At 42.3% G+C, this 13,143-nt stretch overlaps 1 protein-coding gene across 1 annotated transcript in view; it reads right to left on the bottom strand.

The window, feature by feature from the left end:
* LOC131293226 (uncharacterized) overlaps positions 1-13,143 on the bottom strand; it is a 70,363-nt gene that overhangs the window by 34,896 nt on the left and 22,324 nt on the right. The gene's annotated exons all lie outside the window — the stretch shown is intronic.

Genomic DNA, 13,143 nt, shown 5'->3' with positions numbered 1-13,143 from the left:
CCGGAAAAACTACCCGTCCCTTCGAGGCACTCGAGAGTTTTCCAAAATCGAAAAAGAAATCAATTCTCCTCGGCTTACGAGCACTGCACGTGTGCAAAGGGAAATTTTAGAGTTGATTTTTAATCCTGTGCTTTTAAAAGAGCACCAACGGTGAATTTTGCACCACATCTGCTAGATTTTTTTTTATTCCCAAATACATCAGATAACTTTAGACACTTAGAAAGTAACATAGGAAAAATCTAAATAGTGAACTAGTTTGGATAGCAAAAAATAAACAATGAAGATTTAGTAGTGATTAGATAACAATATGTTAAGGGTCTTCTTTTTGACACACGCAAGTAGTTGTTCCAAAACACTGCTAAGTAACAGAACATAAATCCCCGAAAATTTGGGGGAAACACGTACTTTAAGTAACCCCCAACAAGTGCGCTATGAAAACTGTCGAATTTTCTTACGCAACGACACAGAACGAGCCAAAACAGGGCAAGAAAGGTGTGTTTCAAACACAAACCGTTTGCTTCTCTAGAGGAATACCTTTTCTGGGCCGGGAATGGTTTAATGTGCGTGCCTGTTTCAGTTGTTTTATGATTTATTTCCGGCCATTGCTGGATTTATCGGGACTGCTGGCGTCCTGACCACCAACCAACCGGTCCTGATGGGAAACGGAAATGAGTGATGTGCGATGGCACGTGCCGCCGCTAGTTGTCCGATGGGGAAGCGTTGTCCGTCATCTGTCCCTGTGGTGCTAAAAACGACACCGAAAACGCGGCAGAACAACTTTAACTGCCATTTTGTCCACTGGCGCGCGCGATGATAATCGGGCGACAAAAGATGACAGCTGAAAAAACTGCGGTCAACCTGCTAGAGGAGGTGGGCGCGTGGAAAAACAGAAAGATTTGAATGTTGTGTAAATTATGGTTTTCTTCTCAGCGTGTTTTGTCTTTGCTTTTCGTTGCTTGCCACGCGGGCGAAAGTGTATGTTTTAAATAAATAAACAAACACCCTGTCATGTTGTCCAACCAAATGACACCGATTGTGCGAAGATTCTTGGGGCGGTATAAACATTCAAACACGTATTATGATGAAATTTTTCGTCCTTTTGGGTCAGCGCGACCAAGCTAATAAAACAACGTCGTCGGCAGTGGAGATCCTCCTAGCAGCAGAATTATCCTAACAGCACAATGAAGAGCTTCAAACGTAAACCGAACGCTTCAAATTACCGACATAAATATAATCAGGATAACAAATTTAGAGATTGCAAAAACTCGGTTGGTTTCTCTAAAATAATCGCAACAAAGACAATACAAAGCTATAGGAGAGGGAGCGTAATTGAATAAATGATCCATCAATAGTAAAGAATCCACAGTCAACAAATAGATAAAAAGTAAACGAGAATTTAATTGTTAATATAATCAAGGAATAAAATATTGTTTGTTCTTGATATAATCAAGGAATAAAATATTGTAAAATAGTTAAACATGGTTATCGACTAATCTTCTAATCTTCCCCAAAAATAAGTAATCAACATGTGGGATAATTGGACCGAAAATAACATTTCTCGAGTATACACGGAGGATGATGAATGCCTTTTGTGCAATATTCCACAGATTAAAAATTCTAATTGTTAACTACGGCAAGAATAAAGGCATACGCAAATCCCCCGCGGTGTTTGACTGAACCTTTCTCCTATGTACAGATAACACTAGGTTGTTTTTCCAACATTTCCCAACACCAAGTTCCGGTACTGTTGTGTAAAGTCTAGTGATTTTCAACACCACACAACGATCGCAAAAACATTGTTCGGTGCAGAAAGAAGCGAAACAACATGAGGTAAAAATGAATCTCTTATTCTCCCATCCTCTCAAGGGTACAAAATGAAATGAAAAAAGAGCAAACGAACGAGCCGGGTCTAAACCGACAGCCAAACAAACGATTGGATCGTCATCGTTCCGGAAAACAATAGAGAGGAAGGATTGCCGTGTGGTTGGAATGTTTTTTCAGATAGCGAGAAAAAGTCCATTTGTTTCCACATTCGTAGTCCGGGCCAAACGTGGGTGTTAGTGAAGTTTTTCACGCCGAAGGATCTTTCATTTTTTGTTTTCAAGCAAAAGTTTGCAGATACTAAAGGCCTCTGCCTTTCCTGGACCTCCCTCACTGTATCATCCTACCGTACCACCGAACGACAGGATAATGAAAAGCGTACCAATTAACGTAAATCGATTAAAAACACTTCTCTGCGGGACGCGAACGGAATGTTCAGCAGCTTCCATCCAATCATGATCGACGTGCGGTGCTTGAGCACACAAAAGAGCAGCTGTAAATTTTCCCGCCGTCGGACAAATTGACCTGCCAACGAGACCTGTTTTCCATTCAAAGGGTGCGTTTCGTGGAAAGTGCAATCGGTGCTGTCGACGTCGTTTTACCCGTGCAATTAAACATGATGCAAACGTTTTATTTACTACCACGAATTTTCCGATACGAGATTTTGGGGAAGTGAAATTATCATTTCGTTAAAGTGATCCAACATTTGGAACTACATGTTCTTATTTACTTACATCACACTTTTAAAACAAACCAAATACATTCAAACAGATCTGCGTGATCCCAGCGGTGATATAAGTGCATATTTTGAGCGACCTTAGTTGCTCACATGTGTAATGATTTTTAGAAATCATTTTTGTTCAATACATTAATTTCGTCTCTTTAGTAGACGCAGGTACTGTACAGACTTGGCATAAAGAATTTCCAGCAGCAAAAGCAACCCGCTGCAGCAGACGAAACCGGCGTATCCCAGGAATAGCCACTTTAAGGTAGGAAGTTCGATGTCTGCCCAATGATTCTTCGGGTGGTGTTTTCGGCGACCCCAAGCTCCCAGCAGATGCCGGTACGGTTTTTGTAGCAAACCATTCGAGCGTACCTGAAACAAACTTTAATGCATTTTATTCGTAGGGTTGCAAATAGAAATCATCAGTACTCGGTCAAAAACTGGTGTAATTCTTGTGCTAGACATTTCAGATTTTGTTAAGGGAGTGAGAACCTAGAATACCAACCGCGCTGTCGCTGAGCGGTTTCGTATGGAGCCTAATCGGAACAAAACACTCCTCACCACTCCAGTTACTCTGCCCAAACGAGCCAACGAATAAACTTTCGTTAAGCCACTTACAAGCGTTTGATCTGCTCTCCGTGTTTGAAACGCGATCCGTACGGTAGAGCGACCCAATTTTTGATGAAGCCCTTTTGTATCAGCTGCAGCTCGCACATCCGATCCACCACCGAACGATCGGGAAAGATATTGTTCAGGATGATATCGTTGGTAATCAGCACCACGTTGCTCCTTGCGTCGCAAAGATACTCAGCCAGCCGGACCGGATCATCCACGCGCCGGAGACACTCGCGGTCGACTTTGTTGCGGATATTTTGAAACCGCACAAACGACGCCATATGGCCAAAAAAGTTGTGCAGACGCGGAATGCACAATGAGTACTCGGGATGGTCTCCCAGGTCGGCTACGCTTTTCAACGGACTGTTGATAATAGGGATGGAGAGTTGCGCCACCAGGAATGTTGCCATGGCACACACCACGATCTGCTGGACGCCACCGAGCAGCAGCTGAAGCGTTCGGTTTGGGACGTACGGGTGCTGGCCGCGGCGGTAAGGCCGAGCCTGAGTGCCACTGAGCAGCTCGTACAGGAACAGCAGGTGCCGCCAGGGCGAGAGTCGACTCATCAGCAACGCGTTCAGCAGGGTGATGAGCAGCACGAAACCTAGGATGGCGTACCGTAGATCGAGCGAAAAAATGTCGAGAAAGAAGGTGCTCGAATGGTGCGTATGGTTGACCGGGAGGTACAGGTTTTGCCTTTGGTGAGATAGAAAAATATTTCCAAACAGTATCCTAACTGTTGCAATTCAAATCAATTGTACACCTAACGAAGATCATCGATATTTTAACATAGTTTTCGCTTGCACTGATCAATAAAGCAGCAACAAAGAGCAAAGCATAAGAAGCTGTTACATCTACAAAATATGCCTTATTATCTAGTCGGTTCTCGATGTCATTGAAGCAAATAAATGAAATAAAACCACTACTAGGAAGCATACCAACCAGCGCAGATACTGACTCTTATCACACAAGAGCAGTAAGTGAAGTGAACAAAAAAAGAGAAACAAGCTGTTTCTTTCAAAGATCTAAAATATCCCGATTACATACTCCAGTCTGGCGACCACTGTCTGCTGACTATGATTGCTGACGATCGGTCTTAACATCATGCCCAAGTCGACTTCGCCCCTGTCAAGCGCATCTTGCACAGCCCGCAATCCGCTGTACTTGACATAGTGTACGCTTGCGAACGTAGAAAGTATTCTTTTAGCAGTCACTCTGCGGGTGTGGAAACTGATTAACTTACTTGCAGTTGAAATAATGTCCCATCAACTCGAACACCCACACGAGCATCTCACGCTCTGGGGTGTTTGGTGCGTACTTTAATGGATGAAGATAAGAAACAGTATACAGTAAAGTATTCTGCAGTGATACAAAAAGGTTCCTTTCTTACTCCAACAGTGATGTTTGAGACAGTGGAATTCTCGGCAGGACCATCGGTCCTCTTCAGCACTTGCACGATCGAATCCAGCTTCCTATCGTACCGGGACACGTCAACCGTGGTGGTTATGTTGAGAGATTTCAAGAACTCATCCATTTTTAAAACCGAAACAGTATACTTGTCAACCCAGGAACGGCTCGCACGAGAATAAAATGAAACCATTCGCATTGTGTGACATTTACGAACCTACATCCACTTTCGTTTAATTAAAAACCACTCTCTGCAGACAATCTTCGAACGTGAAAAGTGAAATTTTGCCCATCGATCAAGTACGTACAATTTCAAATCAAAGTGATGTCGGCCCTACAGGTGGTGTGTGAAGCCATTACGCTAAATCGTATCATTAAGTTATTGCTGTGATTGAAAGAGAAACCTAGAAAATGGATATTTAGCCAACCCATTCGAACAAAATGATCGCTGCACAAATCGGTCCATTGCATTGCTGTTAATTTGATTAGCTTTATAATTGCATTAGGATGCAAACCGCGATTTCTACTGCCTGCACAATTCAGTCAAAGGCTAAATAATTTAATTGGATTGGAGTTGGTGAAATTATCTTCTAAAAAAATGGTTTCAAAAGTTCAATAGCGCCTAGATTATATAATTTCCTAGCCTTGCTAATACAACTATATTTTTATTAAATTAGTACTTGTTCAGTTTCAAATCTAAATCACACGTCGGCAATTGTTTTTAACTTATAAGCAATTTTTCCAGAGGTTCTTACATATTTGCATGCACCGCATGATTCGAAACTAATGTTCTTCGAAACACGTTAGGTCATGTTTCGTATACCGAGACAAAGCAGGAACCTTCTCAACAGCAATGTAACACCATCAATACAACAAACCATTCGGAATGGAAAAAAAGGAAAACCACAAAAACATTATTCCCAAAATACTTCAATGCTGCCGCTAGTCATCCTTTTGAAGCATAATAAAGCATTTGCAGGCAAAACCATGGAAAGTAAAAGTATCGCCACCCTATTCCGTCCCACAACGTGTGCGTAGACTTCTCCCCCCGCCCACACATCCATATGCTTCCGCTGGGAAGCGCCGCGGAAAAGCGAGCGTATCATTTTGCTTCGACCCGACCGAGGGGAAAAAGAAAAACCCGTGGAGGACCACGGTTTTGGTGCCCTTGGCAGTGCGCATGTTCTCGGGGCCGAAAATTTTTATGGCCAATGTTACCTTGGAAAGTCCGCAGCACACAAAATCCGAAACACGATACCGCGGCGCCCGATTTGGGAAGCCAAAATACCGCCACCCTCGGCGACTTCCCACGCCGATCTACTTGACGTAGCTCGTGCGTGCCGGAGTGCGTTCCGGATTCCCCGGCCGGCTTCTCAGTCGATTGGCCGTGTTTGGAGGAAATTTGCGAATCTAGCTCCCCGCGAAGGAGCACAGGCATTGCGATTAGGAAAATTGGCTTTTTATTGCATTACATTCAAATGTGCTTTGAAATTCATTTCTGGGCCCGACGACCAGACCACGCCAGTTTTGCTGGCGTTGACACAACCAACTCAAATGATTGAAGAAAATCGAGAGAAATCTCGAAAGCTTTATGAAAAAAAAAAATGAATCTGCCAAGATTATACGTATAAACAATTCTATGTCAACATTTTAACCACTTATTTTAAATTAAGTTTATAACAAAGTACAACCAAAGCAACGAAAGTTAAGTAAAAACACAATCATTGACACAATCAAAACATTGAAAAGACAAGCTATTTTTTCAGTTTGTTTACTGGTTGATACCAGTAACAAAGCATTGAAAAAACACAACGATCATCTAAAGTACGTAAAAACATCTCATTCCATAATTTCTTCATGATGAAGTTTAACGGTTCTTAACAATAAAACAACAAAAGGGTGAAGTTACAGGTTTGCTTTAAAAAAAATGTGCAAATTTAGTTACATATCAGAATTAAATTAAACATTAAATTAGTTCCGAATCTACACGAATATAGAAGATGATACTATATACCTGATATTGATTAACATGATTAATCGCAGCGTACCTGTTTCTTATTTTAATCGAAACTCAGAAGTTTTCCCTTTCTCTGGCAAAGTTGATGTCTTGAAAAGACCACAGGCCTGCACAATACCTAGTATCAAACCGTGTCGTTGTTCTGAACTGTACTAAAAAACCCACAAAAACCAATCAAAGTGTAATAATTCTCAGCCTGCGCAGCACAATCTACCTCCGCCGAAGTCGAAAAACCTAAGTAGCGGAAAATTCCGAAAAAAGATAATTCATTCGCTGAATGGACTTGACTTCCGGTTCGGCGAACTTTTAACGCCCGCACTCCAGCCGGAAGGACACTCTCGGTTCGGTTGAGCGTTGGAAAGTTGCAGGCCAAAGAAGACGGCACAAAAACGAGCACAGTCTTTCCTCGGCGCGCCCGGGATGAAACTAAAGTGCTCCCAAAAGTGTCCTTCTTGCGATGGTAGGCACGTTTCCAGCCGTTACGGCAGATGCCAATCAGGACGATGCCTGTGTTCGGGGTTTTTCTATCTCTAGCCGTAGATAAAAGAAACTCATCGGATAAGGAGGGCACCTGCGGAACGTGTGCTAATGAAATTGTTTCGCTGCGTACCGAGGGTCTGTAAAAGTGAGGTGGGATTTTTACCAACACCACCACCACCACCACCACCACCACCAGACGGTAAGCGATCTTTCGGAGGATGCGGAAAATTGGGCAGGCCGAACAAAAATCATAACCGTCGAACTTCACCCGCCGAATGGCACCAGGAAATTAGTTTCGGTAGATCCTTTTTGCCACCACGCTTTCGGAATTTACTTGCCATATTTTCCCCGGGACGCCAGAGCACGCCCCTTCCGGTACACTTTCCCGACGACAAGGTGTTTATCAAATGTACGGAATCGTTGGTAGTGACGGCTAACTGTAAGCCAGCATTCTCCCCCGTACGCTGATGACGGATTGGCAGGCGGAAAAGCCGCTTACAAAAAAAGGGGTTGATTTTGCTGGCTTCCCCCGAAAGTCTACCGGCGGAATGTCACCCTCAACCGAATCCCGGCGTCCTCGCGTCATCTGCCGGCACCGGGAAATATCCACCAACACATGGTACCGGAGGTCGGAAAATATGATTGATATTGAATTAAAACACGTTGTTGCCGTCCACAGCAGGCTGTTGCCGTTCGGCACCTTATGTTGCTGTGTGACCCCTCTGAATTTCCACCCTGCAAGAAAGCACACACACACACACACACGCAAACACCTGCACGTTTTGCTCGCCTCGGTACGACTTTTTGGGGGATGATTTTTCCACAAATATTTAACCACACTCAACAGCGGGAATACACAATACAAATCCCCCACCGATGAGGGAGTACATGAATCGGGAGGAGACCATTCAATTTCGCCTGCCATTGAAGCCAGCACAGAAAAGGACAATGCGCTCCCGGTGGGTTGGAAAAATTATTGCACCTTCCAGTGGACGTCGAAGCGGCGCCTGTCATGGGCAGAAAGTTCGTCCCGGAATCATTGTTTGGCGAGTCCGGTGCAAGGTACAAACACGACCATCCCGGGGGCCTCGAATGGATAATTTATTTAATTATACCGTTGGTGTGTAATCTAATGAATCAAGGATCTAACGCCGCCTTTTTTGAGGGGAGAGATTCGATTTTTCGATAAACCCATCCCGAACGATGAGCCGTGGCGAAATGCTAACCGCATTTTCGCGCACTGCACGGGGCCATTTTCCGGGAAGAAAAGTGGCTGGGTATCGAAGCGGTAAGTGGAATGCGCGCTTTGGAAGGACGTGGTTAGAATAAATATGAGGTAAAAGTTTCGCAAATTTCATTTCTCTTGTCAATAAAACGGTTCGTTCATTAAACAGCGCGGTATGAAAACGGTACATTTCGGTGTTTGAATATCGATTAAATTGGGATATTTAAATGGGTTTAAACAGCAAACAGCAGCGGGTATACAAAGCGGATAGAAAATAGTCATGCTCTTTGCAAAAAGTCTTTGATTGAATTTATTTTAATGGTGGCTCAGTTCAAACCAATACAGTAGGTATCATTCGTTTTTGTGTACTAAGTTTTTTGTAAAACTAACAAAATATTTGTTAAATCATACCTTTCACTGGAATTTTTAACTACATACAGAACATTAAAACAACAAAAACAGGCACAGTGCTGCACGATACACTAGCTAGTAGAGTATCAAGTACATCGAATATTCATCCAGAAACATACACTCCGTTAGCTTCCAAATCGAGCGCGACCCACGAGTTTACGCACGGTTACTTGTTCACTGGAAATATCATAATTTAACAGACAGAGTGCGGATAGACTCCCCCATTCACCGGCTGCAGGAGCAAAAACTAATGCAGCAGCCACGCCTTAATGTCTCCGAGCATAAACCTTCCTTCTTTATGCGCTCCACCAAATCGAGCGATCGTTTTCGTTACCCCCTTTCGCCCTGTGTCGATGAAAAGCAAACTCGTTCTCCACCGTTGGGGAGAATTCAACCCTTTTTTAGGTCCTTTTCAGCTGCCCGGCCCGGTACCGGTCCTTAACGATATACCAGGGGGAAATGTGGATGTAAATTTTGCTCCAGGCATAGGAGCGGTTTACTGCCACTAGGCTTAGTTCGATCGGCATCGAATCAATGTGTGCGTGTACCGTCGCTGTAGGTTTGTTTGGCGTTTCTGTTGAGGTCAGTTGAGAAATTTCACGGGACAAAGGCAATGTAACACAACTTCAATAGTACATAGAAATTACATGATATTGTAACTCAGTCGGGAAGAAAGGTTTTTAGAGGAAACATGAACCGATCGGGCCAAAGCCACAGATTATTTGCACATGTACAGTTTCCTTTACCTTGCAGCCATTTTAATGCTTTTCAAAACAACATATAATCTGTTATTATCGATTAAATAGGAATATACTTAAAACAGTTTCTTACGTCCTTGAACTGTGTTTTTATAAAAGACTTTACGATTTAATTTCACGTTGATGGTGTTTTTTAGATGTAAACAAACATTATTTTAAACTCAACTAATTTTACCACATAACGAAGGATAGTGAACAGCAAAGTCCTTTTACATTGGATACAAAGTCCGTAAAAAGGATACAAAAAAAAACCTCATATAATCTAAAACCAAAACAAAACTTAACTATACATAACTTTTGAAGTTGTTCACAATACTCGGATTGGCCATTTTAAATTTTTTGTTACGTTAAGCCAATACAAGTGGTGATTGGGGATGGATGAAAATTTATGATTTCGAAAAGCTACGAATGAAGTACAATTGCACCTTATTTTTCGATGCTGTGATGAGTTGCTTCGTCAGGCCAAGACTGCTCAGCGGTTGTAGCGCCACATAAGTAAATAAGTAAGTGATGAGTTGCTTAGATAATTTACAATTGTAAAAAAATTAGTCAATTTAGACAGAGGCGAAATTGAACACGTTTATGAAGCTTGAATAATATTTTGGTCATAAATGTATTGTGCTGAAGTTCACCGATAAAGCAACAGGTGTTTGATTCCCTTTTTATCATTGTTTGAATCTTTCAGAGAAATTATTCTCGAACAAGAAAAATCTGCTGGCGGACAACTTGAATATTACAATAAACATCGAACATTAAAAATGTGTGTCAACGTTCGAGTCGCGAATTAGCTTCGTTGAACTCTACGCGAAAACGGAAGGAAACATCTGATACACATGTTCGGAAAAATACAATGCGATTGATATGATATCGGACAGTATTACTACCACTGATTCGAAAAGTTGAATGAACTAGAACTTAAATGAACTAGAATTTTTTTATTTGAATAATGTAGGCTACCATATCACTGCAAGCATGCATAAACATTTAGTTAAAGCCCGGTGATTTAACAAAACTGAATGCAGTAAACAAAACAAAAAATGGATTTAAAAACTGTTAAATTCAACCACTTAATTCTTTAAAATATGTCCCAACGAACGCAGATTTAATTCGCTTTCATTGCCTTACGATTGGTTCGATTTTGTTCGAATGTGAGGTGTTTTCCGGGCAGTAGGAAAACGGTATTTCTTACCAAATTGAACGGCGAACAACACAGCAGCAGCGCCCTTAAGCTATGGACAACAACGCTTCCAAACAAACCTACGCGATTTTGCCGAGAAAAGGTGGCTCCAAATCGAATTTCTTTTGTTCCGAAATGAAATTCAATCCAATCGTTCTCACCCGACGCAACCGATTCGCACAGCCACACTCACCTCAGAAAAGCGGGAGCGGGATCCTTTCTTTCGGCGCTTTTCTGGCGGTACCTACACCACACCATTGCGCCTGCAACGCCCGTGCCCGAAAGCTTTTGTCCTTGAAGAAACGTGGGGTGAAATGGAACCAAGATGATTCAATGAAAAAGAAAGCGATGGTGCGGTCTTGGAGCATCATTACCGAAACCGCCATCAGGGGGATGGCAAGAAACGGGAGGACCTTCACCGAGAGGACTTCAAGGCGATTCAGGAACATCAATTTCACAAACGGGCAACCGACGCTGGGTGGAAAAGCTAGAACTCCTAGCTGCTGCACACGCAACACAAACACAATCTAGGAGGGAAAACAAAAACACACGCAGCCCGGGCTTTTGAAGGACGGAACCCACGGGGTGAGATCTGTGGCGTGAAGGTAAATACACTCACCTTCCTGCCTCGAACACGCTGAGCCTCACGCAGACGCAGGCCAAAGTTGCCAGACGACCGTTTGATGTCGTTCGCAGACTAAACAAATGCCCTGCGGGCGTGGGTTGGCTATCACGGTCCTGGCAGCTTGCGGAAAACACTTTACCAACCAAGCGGAGGAGTGCGGCAGTGGTTCGTTGATTTGATGGCGACAAGTTAAAGATCCATCCGGAGGGTTTTATTTTATTTCTTTCACTTCTTTCTCCCCGTCGATATCAAGAAACTGTTCGGGATAATACCAGCAGGGAAGATGGTTGCTGATGTAATGTTTTTTTTTTTTTTGTTCGGGGTTTTGCGCAAACATCGGTAGGCACTTTGTCACTTGGAGTGGGTTACGCTAATCCGTCTTGGATGATTTTGCACTGCGCTTAAGTCCTTCCAAAATGCGAGAAGAATTTCGGTATACAGTAAATCGACAAGACATTTCAATTATATTTTAAGCTTAAGTCAGGGTTCGGCTCAGCCGAATAACCGAGGACTTCATGTTCAAACAAAGTTCCTAAGAATGCAACATGTCTTACAATATTCGAGAAAAATATAACATAATCCAGCGTGTGATGCGCATGTCAATAACGCACCGGAAAGTATTAGGACACCAAACTTTCTTCCGTAGATACTCGAACATTTGAAAGAACACTTTTATTAAAATTCCAAATTAAAAAAAGAATGCGCGCAAATACCTCACGAACATTCTGGTCGATTCATAGCGTTCATGCTTGATGGTTTTATTCCCAATTTTTGTTTGATGATTCCCCTCGTGAAGCTTAAAAAGAAACTGTCTCATAAATCTACGATGCAAAGCAAATGAATTTTTTTCGTGCGAAAGTGCAAAAGAAATACGGGAAAGACGAACAGCTCCTCAATCAAAGGTCCATTCAGATCTGTTTTCCCCAATTGATGCTTGTAGCTGAAGTAGTAGAAGCAATGTTTGTCATCTCAAGATATTCAGTGAATTAAATATAAAGTTAACAACCTCTTGGTACACTAAAATAACATAATTCACCTATACGGCCAACAACTAGTATCGTAATTAAGCAAAGAAAATTTTCAAAATGAGGTGACCGGGTTACTCCAAAAGAATAATTAAGTTTAACAACTTAAGAAACGCAACAGGTGCTTGGTTTCGCCAGATTAGCCAGGAAAACCTAAACTCTTAACAATAGGAAAACTAAAATTATCAGTATCGTACAAGAATAATCATGGTGATCAGTTGGTTACATAGAATAACACATTCATTCGATCAGATTGAGGTAGATTGGAATGTCGAAACAATGATTATGCAAAGATTTGCTTTGCGACTTGATGAAGATACTTCTGTTGATAGCTCAAGGGGTATTTAGCTTAAGTCAACGTTCTTTAAGTATGGATAGCACTATCATCAAAAGCTACGGTAAAGTATAACAATTACTCATTTTGAATTTTTTAATTTCATCCGAACTAATTTGCAACCAGTGTCACATTTTAAGAAATTCAGTAACTGTCAAAGTAACGAATGGACAGTGAAAGAAAGAAAAGGCACATTCAATCAGAATGGTCGAGGTACTCCAATATCACCTATCGCAAACAAACTCCGCTGAAATTGGAGACGAGAAGAGTGCTCTTGTTGAACATCTTTAAGGGCTTCCAAATCCTTCCCCGACTCGATTGCTATGTTTTCGCCGTAAAGCAGGGGAGTTGCGAAACCTTCGTTCAACAGCGACTGCATAAGCCGGCATTAAGACGATCGATAATGATATGTCACCACCTCCACCCATCATGTTGCCGGCATGGGATTGCAAGAAGAATCCTCTTGCTGGCTCAATGTACGAGGTGGCATTTTGCAGTTCGCATTCTTCTTCCGCCGGGAAAGT

Source organism: Anopheles ziemanni, chromosome 2, assembly GCF_943734765.1.
Source record: "Anopheles ziemanni chromosome 2, idAnoZiCoDA_A2_x.2, whole genome shotgun sequence".
Lineage (NCBI taxonomy): Eukaryota > Metazoa > Arthropoda > Insecta > Diptera > Culicidae > Anopheles > Anopheles ziemanni.
This window is presented reverse-complemented; position numbering and strand designations above follow the sequence as displayed.